The sequence below is a fragment of the Doryrhamphus excisus genome, chromosome 16 (genome assembly GCF_030265055.1).
Source record: "Doryrhamphus excisus isolate RoL2022-K1 chromosome 16, RoL_Dexc_1.0, whole genome shotgun sequence".
Lineage (NCBI taxonomy): Eukaryota > Metazoa > Chordata > Actinopteri > Syngnathiformes > Syngnathidae > Doryrhamphus > Doryrhamphus excisus.
Genome location: NC_080481.1, coordinates 13,081,521 through 13,098,985, shown reverse-complemented (window position 1 = coordinate 13,098,985; position 17,465 = coordinate 13,081,521). Strand labels below are relative to the sequence as shown.

Below are 17,465 nucleotides of genomic sequence, written 5' to 3'. Positions count from 1 at the left end.
ATTGTAGCATTTATTTACAAGAGATGTAAATCTCTTTGTGGTAGGTGATTGGATACACAACTAGATACAGGAGTTAAGATGCGATTCAAAACCATTATATTTTAAAAAGAATGATTCAATACAGCTGCACGGTGAAGGAGTGGTTAGTGCGCAGGCCACACAGCTAGTACACCCGGGTTCAATTTCCCTCTCAGGTATCTCTGTGGGTTGTTTGGATGTTGCCTATGCATGAGTTTTCTCCGGGTACTCCGGTTTCCTCCCACATTCCAAAAACATGCTAGGTTAATTGGCGACTCCAAATTGTCCATAGGTATGAATGTGAGTGTGAATGGTTGTTTGTCTATATGTGCCCTGTGATTGGCTGGCGACCAGTCCAGAGTGTACCTCGCCTCTCACATGAAGACAACTGGGATAGGCTCCAGCACACCTGCGACCCTCGTGAGGATAAGCGGAAGAAAATGAATGACTGAATTAATGATTCAATACAGCTGCACGGTGGGGAGTGGTTAGTGCACAAGCCACACAGCTAGGACACCCCAGGTTTGATTCCCTCCTCTGGTATCTGTGGGTAGTTTGGATGTTGCCTATGCATGAGTTTTCTCCGGGTACTCCGGTTTCCTCCCACATTCCAAAAACATGCTACGTTAATTAGCGACTCCAAATTGTCCATAGGTATGAATGTGAGTGTGAATGGTTGTTTGTCTATATGTGCCCTGTGATTGGCTGGCGACCAGTCCAGGGTGTACCCCGCCTCTCACATGAAGACAGCTGGGATAGGCTCCAGCATGTCCGCGACCCTCGTGAGGATAAGCGGTCGAAAATGAATGAATGACTGCATGCGCCCAACTTTGACACTGATGATTTTTTAAATGAAATAATTCCCTCTATTTTCAAAGTTGATATGCATTTACATATAATTTCCTGAAGTTGTTTACAAATCGTTTAAGGTATAGAAAACTGTGTTGAGACCACGGACCGGTGTGATTTGGGTCTTTTTTTCACGAACCGGCAATGTGTGGCAGAAAAATACAACTATAAAATAACACGACGGGGCTAAAAGCAAATGTTAAGTGCAGCGAAAATATAACTCACCCGCTGAATCAGTGGGAGGCCTGAGCTTGAAACATTGAGACGAGATGGTCCCATCTTGGTGTGATGGGAGACTTAATCTTAGTCTTAATAAATTATTTATTATTTCTTGTTCTGTGGCACATTTGCTACAGGACAGGTACCGGTCCCCAGGCCAGGCGGTTGGGGACCTCTGGTCTAGAGACAGTGCCACTGAGGAAAAGACAGGAAGCAGAATTGGAGGTAGCAGAGATGAGGATGCTGAGGTTCTCATTGGGAGTGACCAGGATGGATAGGATCGGGAAGAAATACATCAGAAAGACATTACTTGTTGGAGGCCTATTGGTAGAAGGATGCTGCGTTTAGAGCTGATGGGTAGGAGACGTAGAGGAAGACCCAAGAGGAGATTATGGATGTAGTGAAGGAGGACATGAGAGTAGTTGGTGTGAGAGAGACAGATACAGGATTGGATGGATGACTACAGTGATTTGCATTAACAGGGAATACGTAATGTAATGTAAATATTACAGTTGAGTTTTCAGTCAACAGTGCCCTACTATCATGAAATATACCAAAATGTGATATGTTCTTGCAAGTTATTATTCATAAACTGAAACTTTTTTTTTTTTAAATATGCAAATTGGTTTGAAAATACCTTTATACATATACGTGACACTTTTTGGTACCCCTTTCAGGAGAATGACCCCATTCTAATTATCATGTCAGGGTTGCAGAGAAGAGTCGTGTGATCGAATGAAAAGCAGCAATTTACTGCATCAAGATGATGTAAATGTACAATGAATCTTAGGCCAAAGGAGGTCACGCATACAAGACGTGGCCGGAGGTTGTCTGACCCCCCCAACCGCCCAAAAAACGGGTCATTTGATCCACACCAGTCCAAGAAACTGTAACAGAACTAATGACGGACCCTCCTGACCCCTTAGCCTTCAGCGCTAAAAGTGAGAGCGAGTGACTCAAATAGTCAACAATGGTGAATTCTGCAAAACGTCTCCTTAATGAGCAAGTCTAATGAAGCAGCACCAGACTTTATTCTCTTATTGTGTTGTTTATCTGTTAGCGAAAGACTTGCTGAAACTCCCATTTTTTTTTTCTTTATTCCACCATCAGATATAAAGTGTCTATTATGCAAAAATATTACTCCATCATCTAATAAATGTTTGAATCTCACATTGTGCTCATCTGATCTAATGTCGGCATTTCCATTCCCGCTGTCACTGTTATTTTGCTCTGTTGTTACCGATCTAATTATCTGTTTTCAGAGCTTTTGAATGCATGATTTTCTCCCAGCTTTTTTGCGTTTATACCCCCCCCACTCCCCCCTCACCCCATCTCCTCTGTGCCTCCTGGTTGTCTGTACTATTAAGCATTGTCCTTGCCGCATGGTTGTAACAAAGCATCTGCCGTGTATCTACTGTGCAGCGTGAGCGTCAGCAACCGCAAATCACACTCCAGCAGGACCTAAAATAAATGAGGCTCAATCCAATCCATGCAGAACACTTTTCATATTTGAAATGTTTGTTTATCTCGTGTTAAACAGAAGTGATAATTAGTACTGATCATTTCTTTGATGGTTTCAATTGGTTAACAACGCACGCACTGTTTTTTTTTTTTTTTTCTCTTGACTCTTCTCTTTATTGTCTCTGATGCAGCGGAGGCCAGCTCACTAGAGTCTGCATATTAAAACAATATAACATAAATGTCTCCGACCTCAAATATATCTCATTAGCCGTTCCTGGAGGAAAAGTTTTTCACTTTGCTATAATTGCTTGCAGCTTCCTTTTACTCTATTATCTCTGTAGTATCTCTATACTGTAGATCTATAGATGAAAAGAGGTGGTTGAGGTCTGCTGCAGATGCCCACGGATGAGAGGAATGCATCCTACTAATATTAGCTTATATATGGCCTAGTGTACATTACTTTTGCTATTATCTTTCAGCAAAAACACACAGACAAAATTTTCCACCATAGAAGACAAAATGACATATTTATTTTATCCTCTTGCTCATTTCATTCATTTAATTTAATTAGTGTCATGTCTTGTTACTTTTTGTTATGCGTTTGTGGTCCTAACCTTGGAAGACAACAATCAATAGACATAAAACCATTCTTATCCAGGGTGCAGTGTTCTAACAGATGCACTACAAGTGTGCATCCCTTAAGTTGCTTCTGTAAGGTTGACCTGCTCAAGGTCCTTAAATGAATAGACCAGGGGTCTCAAACTCAATTTACCTGGGGGCCACTGGAGCTAGGGTCTGGGTAAGGCATCAGGTTTTCCCAAAAAAAAAAACGCATTTATTAAAAACGGAAAAATATACAAACTTTTTCAGTGCTTTGGTTCCGATTTTCTACAGGAAAAGCTCTGATAAAACATTCCACTGTTCTCAAATATCTTTTAATTTTCATTTTTCTGCACAAAATAAGATGAAAAATAAACAAATCAAGAATAAAGACAATCAATCAATCAGTAATAAATAAATATAATAATAATAATAAAACGGCAAATAGAAACCACATATACTTGGAGGGTAGACAAATTATTGTTTTCAGATTAAAATTAACAAAGCATTATTAGAGCCCTGTAGACATCACAAAACACGACTATAGTCACATTTTTTTATTTACAACATATTGCGCAAGAGCAGGGTCTTGAGACACATGCTAACTCGCAAACTGGAGAGCTAGCGACCTAAACGGTAGCCTTCAAGCTATTTCCTTTAAACTTAAATAGCCAAAAACTTACCACTTCCACACGGATAGGGAGGATAACTATTAACAGTTATTTAACCTTTAACATGAACATTAATCAAACGTAATAATTTTTTCTGGGTACATGATACCATACAGCATCCATATCAAAACTAACATTAAACTTTCATATCAAGGTCGGGGCCTCAAACTAGTGTCCTGCGGGCCACATTTGGCCCGCGGGCCGCATGTTTGAGACCCCTGGAATAGTCCTAATGTTTATATAGACCTATATAGACCTAACAATCGATAGATTAGGCAAACACGGTGGTTGTTACAATACCGTATATAGGAGGAACGGGCAGGAACAACGAGGCAAAGCACAGGGCAAGGCAGTCATCGTCCTTTTGGATCCAGCTGTGAAGTCTGAATCATTTCCTCTTTAATGGCAATCATAACTCATTGTGCAGTTGTAATGGGTTCTGCATTAACAGCGTGGGTGCTGACTGTGGCTCATCTGTGCCTAATGCACTATAGCTACAGGCTAAAAAGCTCTCATCAAACACTGTTCAACTACCACTTCCTCTCTCTAAACTGTACTGTGTACTTGATGCAATCCCACTTTTGCATACCAACTTTGAAAAGGTTCAGATACCTGCTTCACGGAGTATAACTGCGGCTCCTTTCTCTCTCTCCTGAGAGTGCAGTTACCTATATTTAGCCGTTAGAGGTTATATTTGCTCATTATTTTATGTGAGCAGTGCAGTCAAGTTTCACTTGTCAAGGAAGCACAGCATCTTCTGATGCTAATGAGGTGATCCTGTGGCCATGGCTATAGGCCACGTCCCGCTAAGGTGTCAGTCTGGCTGTAAAATGTTGTTCTTTCACTCTGCTTTGGGCATGCAAAGTCCAGGAATAGACTAAGCCTAGGTAAGGCTTTGCCACCAGGCAGTGCTGAGCGTGAGAGGCGGTGATCGTGTCAAAGATGTGACAGATAATGATGGACATGTTTGGATATAGATTCTGCTGTCGGGTACACAGATGGAGTTGAGACCATCACATTATTAAAACAAGCACAGAGGCGGCACTGAAGAAAAATATACTCATATTTTGGCCATTTTATGTATTGATTTAGTGAATGTAGGAGAAAACCTCTCTTTGTGGAGTTTGCATGTTCTCCCTGTGGATGCATGGGTTTTTCTCCGGGTACAAAAGGTCGTAATGAAGCCAGAAACCAACTGGAGTAGGCTCCAGCTTACCCATGACCCTAATGGGGACATGTGGTATAATAAATGAATGGATGGAAGTGTTTTGACCTTGCAATACTGCCTTTTATTTTAATTCAACACAATACAAATGTTATTGCAAGGGCTTATTTATGCACGCTTTTTACACGCAGACAGTCAATACCAACTCTGACCATGTTGCACCCACACTGGCACCGTCACCCACTTCATCCTCTCCCATGAATAAAGAACCACCTCTTCACTCTCGCCATGCTCGTTTGCCCGAAGCGTGGAAGGATTAGCTAAAGCGATTATCAGAAGCTTTTTGCAGTTTTGTTGAGATGAATCATGGTAATGCTCCTTCTGGAAAAGCTCTGTATGCGTTTCCGCACGCCTTTACTTGGTTTGCGGTTCTCAAAGTCATGTTTGTCAATGCTAACCGGAGATGTAGCAAAAATAGTAATCACCTAACATCACTGTTATGTACAAAGACACGCAGTATGCATCCACAGAGATGCAAGCTATTGTGATCATGCATATATGTTCTTTGAACCTGCCAAAGAAGTCAAAATTTAAAGTGACAGTGTGCATTAAAAATTTTATTTGCGCACTCATGCATCCAAAGACATTCATATGTCCTTCCCTCATCCAACACTTTCGCCGCTACGTCTCCCCAGTTTGCGTCAATAATGGCTGCATGTGACTGTGGCTGGCTGCTGGCAACACTGGGATCACCACCATTTTTCCTTGCCCCCCTTCATTGGTGCTCGTCTTGTTAGTGCTACTTCATGATGTGTAAAATGTGTTTACTTGTGCAAATGTATGTTTTTTTTTCCACTGTACTACTCTATGGGAGCTTAATCTGGAATTGTCTTTTTTTCCCTTCCTCTCTCCTCTTGTTGTCCCCCCCTCCTCCATTGCCCAATCATCCTGTCTTGTCTCCCCCTGTCTACTATATGTATGGACGGATGATTGCACAATTTTGCTTGTACCTCTGTATAAGTGACAAATAAAGGGCCTATTCATATTCCTTATTTTTTGCAGTGTTCAGTCACATCTAAAAACAAACAATGTCAGAATGTTTTTTGTTCTTTTTGTTTGCTACCACTGCAAAGAGTAGAATGCTGTCTGAGTATTGGGGATGTATAGTCTTGACATTGCAAATAATCTTTGTCCACTGCAAGAAAGTCCTTGATTATGATTGAGTACCGTTTTTTTTTTTAGCTATAAATATAAATAACTCATAATTTGGATGTGATGTAGTTTGCAACAAATAACTCCATCAGTTCTTTTTACTGCTATATGAACTTTTTCGGCTTGCTCTTTCCACTTCCAATTACACGTTGGTGCCGCTGCTGCAGATGGTGTGGTCTAATTGTGCAGTCGTTGTGCTGTTTTTCCAGCCTCCCACCCTCCACGCCATCTTCCAGGCTGAACAGATGATCACAGCCCCTGGTTTCTTTCCCTCGGTCCAAAAAGGCTCTGGAGGATGTTCTCATTAACAGGACTTGTCAGAGCAACCTGCTAGCTCTGCTAATTTATTTCCTTTGTAGACAGGGTGCAGCAAAACATGCATGCGAGTCATACCGGTGCACAGGTGCATACCGACTTGTACTCTTACTCAAATGCCGCTTGAGTCACATTTGGCCTCCACTCATACAAGGTAAACACCACATGTGGCTTCCACTCAAATAGCGCTCAAAGGCTTTTTTCCCTTACAAAGCACAAGAATGAGCAGCAATGAATGTTGTTAGCTCTACGTCACCAATGAATGATATATGTTAATTTGCTTACAAAACACATTTGCACATGTGCATTGGAGGATTTTACCTTGAAGAGAGTCTTTTCACTTCTGTTTGTGTTTTTTTCCACCCATGGGAGCCGCCTCCCTCCTTCGCTCCCTCCTTCCCTCACCAGCCAGCTTCTGTGATTCCCACTCCATGCTGGCTCTGTGAGTGTGTCACAGTGTGCTTTAGAAGGACTTAAAGGGTGTTGTTGAAATGTAGGTGTTACACTGACACTGCTGCCATATCAGTGTGCACCTTATCAGCTTCAAAGCATTCCTGTGCTACACTTTACACTGCCACTTTACTGCCACTGGAGACACAATTGGACCACACGTCCAGCAAGTGCATACAAACATCATGAAAACACTCTTTGGTCATTCTTTGAGCATTGCCCTGTTATTTTCCCCAAGCTTTCAAACGCACACTATAGTCTATAGTTTCAAAACTCATCATCCAATCGAAGACTTGGTGCTAACACATTTTAAAGAGACACCATGCACACATGACACACATGCCCTGAGGAAAATGTTAGTAATCATCTGTGACTAATGTTTCTCCTTCAGTTTGCTCGATGACACTATATTCTAGCTTAAAGGCTTAATAACACCTACGCAATCGTGTTTGAACTACATCTTGGAGGCACCCGTGCTCAGATGACCTCAAATCGTAGTATCGTACCACAGTTAGTAAGTTTGAAAATTTTAGAGTCTTACAGGAGCCATGAAATCTAAATGCCACAATATATAATTTTTACAAATATATAACTGTGCAGTAGGAAAAAAATATTTTAAAGCAGAAATTTGACATTTTCTAATTTATTTAATTTTCCTATTGACGGTTATGTGACAAAAAAAAGAAAAAAAAAAAGGTAAACCCGCAATCTCCTCCATCCAACTTCTTCTCTCACACCAACTACCCTCCTGTCCTCCTACCTGGTAGCTCTAAACCAGGGGCCTCAAACTCAATTTACCTGGGGGCCACTGGAGCTAGGGTCTGGGTGAGGCTGGGCCGCATCAGGTTAAAAATAAATATATATATATATATATATATAATATATATAGTATATTTATATATAAAATATATATATAATATATATATATAATGTAATAGTCTTCAATGCTTCTGCTATACCCTCCACTTTTTCAGTGCTTTGGTTCTTTGCAAAAGCTCTGATAAAACATTAAAATTATAATAAATTATTATAAATTAATTATAAATTAAATTATAAATTTTTTAAATAAATGTTTAATGTTAATTTTTATTTTTCAACACAAAATAAGATGGAAAAATAAATCAAAAAATAAATTAAACAAATTAAACTTTCATATCAAGGCGGGGGCCTCAAACTAGCATCCCCGTGAGTTTGAGACCCCTGCTCTAAACGCAGCATCCTTCTACCAATATATTCACTATCTCTCCTCTGGACATGTCCAAACCATCTCAGTCTGGCCTCTCTGACTTTATCTCCATGGCCTCTAACATGTAATGTCACTCTGATGTACTTGTTCCTGATCCTATCTATCCTGGTCACTCCCAATGACAACCTCCTAAATTCCAACACAGCAATATATCAGTTTGACTGGAAAAATAAAACAAAATTACAAAAACCCAAGAATCAAGAATCACCTGACATGTCAACTACAATATTCAAAACCCCTTCACATCATCCCATCATCACTCCCACTGGTTAAAAACTGATCAGGCACTATGCAGTAACATAAACCTTCCAGCACCATCCAATCCAAAAAGGACTTTCAGAACAGCTCACCACTGACAGCTTGGTGGAAAACATTCTTTGTCAAAGGCTGCACTTTTGTACTACCTACTCATTCACCACTCTGGGACAACCCAGACATCACAATAAATAGGAAACCGTTACATTTCATATGGCCATGAAAAGACTTGTACACAAGCAGAGCTGTTTTAAAGTCTATTCTCTGAGCAACAGGAAGCCGGTGCAGAGAGCTAAGTACCGGACTCGAGCAGCAGCATTCTGGATGCACTGAAGCTGTTGATGTTATTGATTTAATGTGACCGTTAAAGAGCATATAATTGCACATTTTTGACACCCCAGTGTGCCAACATCCCCCATCTTGGTTGGTCATGCTGCCTGATGGCCATCTTTCCAGGTAGAAAAGAATGTTGTACTACTAATCTATATCATCCATAGAGATTGTGTAATTACAGTACATGTGTTTTTCCGAGGTATAAAGGCTAGAGGGATTCCTCTGGCTTGTGCTCTGACCCCTATAATAGCAAAACCGGAACCTTTTCTAAAGTTTTGATAGAGAGATGTTGATTAGATTGGAGACCCATAGATTGTGTTTCCTCCAGCATTTGGGAAAAGCAATTTGGTGGTGTTTGCTTCCTTCCTTGGGGTAGCTCGGGGAAAAAAATAGATATGAAAATGATTTTATTTTCTTTTACAGCAAGCATATTTTGTGCTTGCAGGCAAACACTGGAAGAAAAGGCATACTTCACTTTTTTTTGTTTGTTTAGATGGCCTTTGCAAAGCTATGTTATTTTTTTTAATACATTATTGCTTCTCTTCTGTAAAATAATAGCTGTTGTCTAGCAATACAATGTTTGCTGTTGTGGTTGGCAGCTCATTTTTGAAGATGAAACACATTTTAATTATAGCTGTTTTAACCTTGGGGCTACACTGGAGGGTGGTCCGAACAAGGTTAGCAGAATTAGAATGCATGAAAGCCAAGCCAAAATTCGCCGAGCTTGACTCGGTGCAAACTGCTGACAACTACAGTCTTGCTCTGAGTGAACTGTATGCTCTCAAAACTAGCCACCGCAGTCTTTTTCTTGTCTCATTTAACTACGTATTAACATTGACTACACCATCAACAATGGGCCTGCAGACACCAAATCCACCCACGCACGCACGCACGCACGCAAACACACTGACTTCAGCATGGTGCTCCTTGCTGCATTACCCCCGCTTGGTCTGACTGTATCAGATCTCTGACTGCAGTATTGCAGTACATAGAGTTGTGAGTTGGATGAAAGAAACACAAGTTGAGGTTTTGTAGCGACACAACACAGTCGGGTAAGGCAAAAAGACCGGTGATTGTGGGTACAAGCGTGGGCTTCTTCAGACAAATACTATTTAACTATGTTAAATGTGTGTGTGTGTGTGTCTAAAGTACATAATCTTGCACTGCCCAGACAGTATTTGCAAAAAAAAAAGAGTTTGGGATATTAATTCTAGCTTTCATTCTGATGTTATGTCTTTCTCTTTTTTTCTACAAAGGCTTTTCTCTTAATGGAAGAGACTTAACACTACAATATGCAGTATTCTGTTCTGATATGTCTCTACTGTTCACCCCTAAAGCTAGTCCTAATTTCCAAAGAACTTGCTTTTGGCCGTTTTTTCTTATTCTACTATAGCTCTGTGTGTGGGTTTTTTTTCATTAGTATCTCAACAAAAGCACACAATGCAGATTTAAGGGAAGACAGATCACTCCCTGTGCCATGACATTGCATACGTATTTTCTAACATACTGTACATATAGTGTACCAATATATAATACAAAAAGTGTATTGTCATCTTACATTATTGTGTAATTTTCATACATGCGTTGCGCACACAGCAGTGTCATGCTACGGACCGCTGATGTGGCTGTGGCTTTTGTATTTGACAATTCAATTATTTCCTCTCTTCCCACATTATTAATTGAAAACCTGAATGAATCTCCGTTGCGGTCTGAAGGCCAGATGCAGGAGACTCCATCTTCTGTGCCCGGAGAGGAGATGCACAAAGGCGGTTTCGAGCGTGTCACACATCATACGGAGCCTGACGCAGCCCCGCACAAATGGAAAGTTCCTCCTGCACAAAAATTGCTACATAGTGTCTGCATGCTCCATCTGCCCATACTTGCAAGTATGGCGGGTTGGGACTGGGGCGTTGTAGCCGTTGGCTGACGGATGATCACATCGTGAACCTTAAAAACTCATCACACTCGGCCAAGTGTTCTGCCCCAAATGCCACACCAATCTAAAGATTTTCAAAGCGTCACCCCCGTTTAGACATTTTTGAGGCACTTTTTTGCAAGGTGCAAAACTTAGATCACTATCACAAAGACAGGAAGTCCCACACACGGCAGACATGCTTGTGGATGCTGCAGCTGGGGCGGAGCGTTTTAAAGAAAGTCGATTTAAAACTTGTTTTAAAACCTTGCCGATCGATTGTCTGTTAGTTCATGTGTTTATTAGTTGATGTGATGTAATAATAGTATTATTATTATTAATAGTATTATTATAGTATTACAGTAAACCTCGGATGTATCGGATTCGATTGTTCCCACTGGTTTTGTCCGATATAAGCGAAATCCGTTATATGCGTATACCGGAAAATGTCCGTTTTATCGGATTTATATCCGGTATATGCGTAAATCGGATTTTATCCGTTATAAAAAGGCACTTCCTTGACTATGTTTCCAATGTACCTGGACGCGCAGGCAACGCTGCAAACGCTGCAAATGATGTCGTATAGCGGCCTGTCACGATTCGGCGAAACGGAGCGCCACGATGCGGCCATCCGATATATGCGAGGGAAATTTAATGGAAATGCATTGGAACGGGACTGGAGATTTTGTCCGAAATAGGCGAAATCCGTTATAAAAAATCCGATATATGCAATGAATTTTTATTGGAAATGCATTACAGAAAAATTGGTTCTTTTTTATCTGTCCGTTGTGAGCGAATTTCCGATATATCCGAGTCCGATATATCCGAGGTTTACTGTATTATATATTATATATTATGATAGATAAGATAAGATAAGATATGCCTTTATTCGTCCCTCAGTGGGGAAATTTGCAAAATTAGCGAAATTAGTTTATTATTTATTATATATTATTATAGTAGTAATAGTAGTAATAATGTAACTAAATATCAAACCTGCCCATCTGGCAACAGCATAGTGACTGTATTGACTATTACTAAGGGCATATGCGCATAACATTCAGATAGACACAGATACGGAACTAATTTACAGTTGGAAGTTATTATTAGTATTTTTGTCTATTGTTGTATTTCCAGAAATATTAACTGAGAGAAAAAAAACTGCTCTACTTTGGTATACTCTCTAGATATTTGCACAAAGTTTGAATTTCTGACAGTATATGGTCCCTTTTGGGTTGTGTCACAAACTGGGAGCATGTTTGTGATGGGAGCAGGCCCATTATCTTTCAGTAGACTCCTCTCAGGGATGGAAGAATGAGCCACTCTCCATGATGGACTTCATCCAGCAACCCCTTTGATGAGCTACTAACATTGCTTTGAATGTCCTTCTATCACACATTTGTCCTCCCATCATAGTCACTGTAATGGATACTGGACCTGGCTATGTTTAGTCACCCACTGAGGGCCGAGCTTAATGTAGAACGCCGGTCTACTCTGATTAGACTTCCTGCTCCCTGTGGTGCCTCTAATCAGTAGCCATACCCATTTTTTTAAATTTTTTTTTGCGACCATCTCTTCAGCCTGCCCTCCGTTTCCATCACTTTGAGCATCATCGCTCCTTCATGTTACTTTTTGCTCTCTCCTCTCCCACCCCGTTCTATCCGTCCATCTGCCTCCATCTCTTGAGAGGTTGGCCCAATTAACCTGTTTTAACAGCATTCTGAGCACCCTATCCATTCTAGTGTAGCAGTGCTTGCATGAGCCAAAATCTAAATCCAATACCCATGCACTCATTTCCCACTCGGTTTCTCCCTCCCTTCTTCAACCGCATCCTTTGCTTTCACTAGCTATGGGTCTGATTGTGATAGTGATGATATGGTTTGCAAAGGGTTATATCTGATGCCTTAAATTGCATTTTGACAAGTAAAACAGCATCCATCCATCTGTGGGTGAACTGGAACCTCCCCTAGCTGACTTCGGGCGAGAGGCGGGGAATGTTTGTCAATCAATCAATCACACGTCATACAAAGACAAAAAACCTTTTACACTCACATAAACACCAACAGGCAGGGTTTCCAGTTAGCCTTTTCATGAATATTATACTGCCTCGGACAAGATGTATCTTAAGTTTTCGCACAAAAAACAAGCTACAGTAAACCTTGGATATATCGGACTCGGATATATTGGAAATTCGCTCACAACGGACAGATAAAAAAAAAAAAAAATTTATGTAATGCATTTCCAATAAAAATTCATTGCATATATCGGATTTTTTATAACGGATTTCGCCTATTTCGGACAAAATATCCAGTCCCGTTCCAATGCATTTCCATTAAATTTCCCTCGCATATATCGGATGGCCGCATCGTGGCGCTCCGATTCGCCGAATCGTGACAGGCCGCTATACGACGTCATTTGCAGCGTTTGCAGCGTTGCCTGCGCGTCCAGGTACATTGGAAACATAGTCAAGGAAGTGCCTTTTTATAACGGATAAAATCCGATTTACGCATATACCGGATATAAATCCGATATATGGATAAAACGGACATTTTCCGGTATACACATATAACGGATTTCGCTTATATCGGACAAAACCAGTGGGAACAATTGATATCCGAGGTTTACTGTACAATTAAAGACTGGAGCTTCATGAGCTATCCGTCAGTCAGATACAGCCATGGTTCTTTGAGTTGGGGTAGCCTTTAAGTGAGAAAAAAAAAAAAACACATCTCTGTCCATAACACTGCCTGTCGTAATGGGCTGTCCATTGCATTACTTTTTTTTTTGCAGTATTTTAGTGACTGAGCTTGAATACTGAGGCAGTAGATCAATGTACAACCTCGACCCTTTGCTTCCAAAGACGTTCAGGTGCAGCACAGTGCCTTTGGGCTTCCCTGTTCTGTTGTTTTCTCAGTCTTATCAAGTCTTTTTTTGCAGCATCGACCTGAGGTATGTTAGGGGGGCCTTTAGGTATCGGTGCAGAAGGCAACTTGGCATTGTCTATTTCGCTAATTGGTGGAAAAACGGTTTTGTTGTTGTCTGTTTTGTTGCTATTATTGGGGGTCTGGCCATACTTTATCATTAGAATCTTCAACCTGGTAATAATCCTGTAGATGTCAGTATCTTTACTTTAAAAAAACACATAGTTGCATTGCTCATGCATAGATTTTATTTTTTGTATTTTTTGGCTCATTGTGTTCAACTTTTAACAGATTTTAGAATATAAAAAAAATATATTGAAAATTTAAATGAGGATAAAAGCTTTGTACCTTCATGTCTGCGATATATTATACGTAGAATACAATGTGTCTCTTGGAATCAGGATACTGACTAACTCATGGAGTTATATTAACAACCATATAAAGCAAATAGACGGATGTATGTCCTTCAACTGAAGCCATTTTACGCTATCTGTGAGACATGTGAAAAGACTATGTGAAAAAGACAATGCAATATGTCTAGACATTAAAATCCCTGAGAGAGAATAGGGTGCCTTGAGGCAGATAAGGAGCAAGATTGGGAAGCCATTGTGGGCTCCAATCGTCTGTGACTCATCCCCCGCTTGAACTGAGTTAATTTCATTGCAGATCATAGAGATAATGCGCTGACATGAAGAGAATTTTGGTGTAATTGCAGTTCAATATATAGCAAAATAAGTGGGTGGTGATGTGGGTGGATGAAGATTTTTCTCATTTTATTTTGTATTTCACTGTTGCCACTGTTTTGAATCAATAGAGTGTGCATACAGGAAACATGCTTGAAAGAGTCAGGCACAATGTTAATTTACCTCCTACTAATTTACCCCAGAGGATGTTTATATTGTCTTATTTAAGGTTTCTACCTAATTGATGGATGGACCCAATTTGTTCAACAAGCCATTTTCTATGCTGCTTATCCTCATAAGGGTCACGGACATGCTGGAGTCTATCCCAGCTGTCTTCAGGCGAAAGGCGGGATACACCCTGGACTGGTTGCCAGCCAATCACAGGGCACATATAGACAAACAACCATTCACACTCACATTCATACCTATGGACAATTTGGAGTCGCTAATTAACCTAGCATGTTTTTGGAATGTGGGAGGAAACCGGAGTACCCGGAGAAAACCCACGCATGCAGATGCCAGGGTGGAATCGAACTCGGGTCTCCTAGCTGTGAGGCCTGCGTGCTAACCACTAGTCCGCCGTGCAATCACAGGGCTAAACGTTCAGAAAATAAGGAGCCAACACTTTTTAAGTCAGAAAGAAAGACACATCTGAATAGGTGTAGATTCTAGAAGATCTACAACAGTTTCTGTGTGGGTTATGGTGTGTGACTAGCGTCCACAAATCAATACAAAGGGCAGAAAAAATCCATACATTTTCTACCGCTTATCCTCATTAGGGTCAAGAGGCGGGGTACAACCTGGACTGGTTGCCAGCCAATCACAGGGCACATATAGACAAACAACCATTCACACTCACAATCATACCTATGGACAATTTGGAGTCGCTAATTAACCGGAAATTCCTCATTGTCCTGTGTCATGTCATAAATAAATTGTACTGTTTGACAGATGAATCATTTTTCATTTAATTGCTGTTGCTTCATCATGCATAGTAGAGTGTCAATCATACAGTAGAAAGTAGTATTAATTCCTCAGCAATGATGTGTACCTTGTTAAATTTAGCAACTCTATATGCTACGTTATACGATGCATTTGACAGCACAACGGCTGTGTTGGTAAAGGTGCCTTGCTGCGCACGACAGCTGAGAAGTTTATTTTTGAAGAACTCAACAGGCTTCCGTGTGTGTGCAATATGTGTTGTTTCTCTATAAGGCTTTTTAACTTAGTCGGCTTCATGCTGTCAGATGCTAATACGCTAAGGCGCAATTTTGATATGATGTCTGATGAAGATCATTCCCAATATTCGCCATGCGTTGTTTGCTGCACTAGTGCATCGTTTGCCACATTCGGGTGTTAGAATTCCAAGATGCAGAAGCCAACACAGAAGATGATGCGGCTCAGCGACTTTAACACAGAAAAGGCAAGAGACAAAAAAATCACCTGTCACTAAATAATATGGAGAAGAGCGGCACTATGATAAACATAGGTAAACAGGAAAGTACCAACAATAACATACAATATCCAAAGAGGCCAGAATCATCTGGTAGTTTTGGAAACAAGTGTCAACGCAACAAACCCGACTTGATAAGCTGCAGGCATGTATCAGAATGGTAGGGATGATGATGGAAAACAGGTGTGTTGCGTGGTGCTGCCTACAACCAGAACTCGAGTATCTAAAAGGAATATACACAGGCAGTATGCAGTAACACAATACAAGCTGTTGCACTTTCAAGTGTTTGTCCTCCTCGGCAGCCATGGTCCTCCATTGCTGAAGAGGTGAATATTGGCGACCACTGGAATCAATAAAAGAATGGTCTGCACAATAGGCTAACATTGATTCATTCATTTTCTAACACTTATCCTCACAAGGGTTGCGAGCGGTGCTGGAGTCTATCCCAGCTGTCTTTGGGCGGGAGGCGTGGTACACCCTGGACTGGTCGCCAGCCAATCACAGGGCACATATAGACAAACAACCATTCACACTCACATTCATACCTATGGACAATTTGGAGTCGCTAATAATGTGGGAGGAAAACGGAGTACCCGGAGAAAACCCACTCATGCACGGAGAGAACATGCAAACTCCACGCAGAGATGGCCGAGGGTGGAATTGAACTTGGGTCTCCTAGCTGTGAGGCCTGCACGCTAACCACTTGTCCGCCGTGCAGCCCAATAGACAAACATTCATTCATTCATTCATTCATTTTCGACTGCTTTTTCCTCACGAGGGTCACGGGGGTGCTGGAGCCTATCCCAGCTGTCTTCGGGCGAGAGGCGGGGTACACCCTGGACTGGTCGCCAGCCAATCACAGGGCACATATAGACAAACAACCATTCACACTCACATTCATATCTATGGACAATTTGGAGTTGCCAATTAACCTAGCATGTTTTTGGAATGTGGGAGGAAACCGGAGTACCCGGAGAAAACCCACGCATGCACAGAGAGAGAGAGAGAGAACATGCAAACTCCAAGCAGAGATGGCCGAGGGTGGAATTGAACTTGGGTCTCCTAGCTGTGAGGCCTGCACGCTAACCACTTGTCCGCCGTGCAGCCCAATAGACAAACAATTCCAATGAATTGAAACACTGGGAACCGGTTCTCAACAAGGACTATTTTTTGATTCATAGCCATAGTAACAGGACAACACTAAGCAGTAGTGGTTCTATCTATGGGCCATATGGGCAATTACTCTGGGCGGCAGATTCTCTAGGGGGTTCATGTGGATGAAACCAAGCAAGTTTTTGCAAGGGGGCGGGTGCCGCTGGACCTCAGCCTTCAGGTTAATCATAATTAAATCAAACTACTCTAATTATTGTTAACATTATGTCAAAAATGTGAAAAAAGGACGGAATTTTGAGTCAATATGGTTTAGGCTTGGCTGCTAGCTGAGTGACAATAGGAAATGATGATAATAGTGTTGTTAATTTGTGTCAACAAAACATTCAAGAAGTGACACTATGATCTGCATGAAGGCTGCACTGGCATCTTGAGCTTAAAATTAAAAGTCAAATGTTATCTATTTTAAGAATTGTGCTACACTGTATATATTAATTAAGACACAAACGTATGTTGGACATCCTCATGAATATTTTAATATTAGTGTGGGAAAAGAGCAAAACTGAATTTGTAAAATGCCAATTGGTGAAATAAA

The 17,465-nt window shown here is 41.0% G+C and overlaps 1 protein-coding gene across 2 annotated transcripts in view; it reads left to right on the top strand.

Moving 5' to 3' along the window:
• The window catches only part of LOC131104687 (cadherin-4-like), a 248,021-nt gene that overhangs the window by 157,080 nt on the left and 73,476 nt on the right, over positions 1–17,465 (top strand). The gene's annotated exons all lie outside the window — the stretch shown is intronic.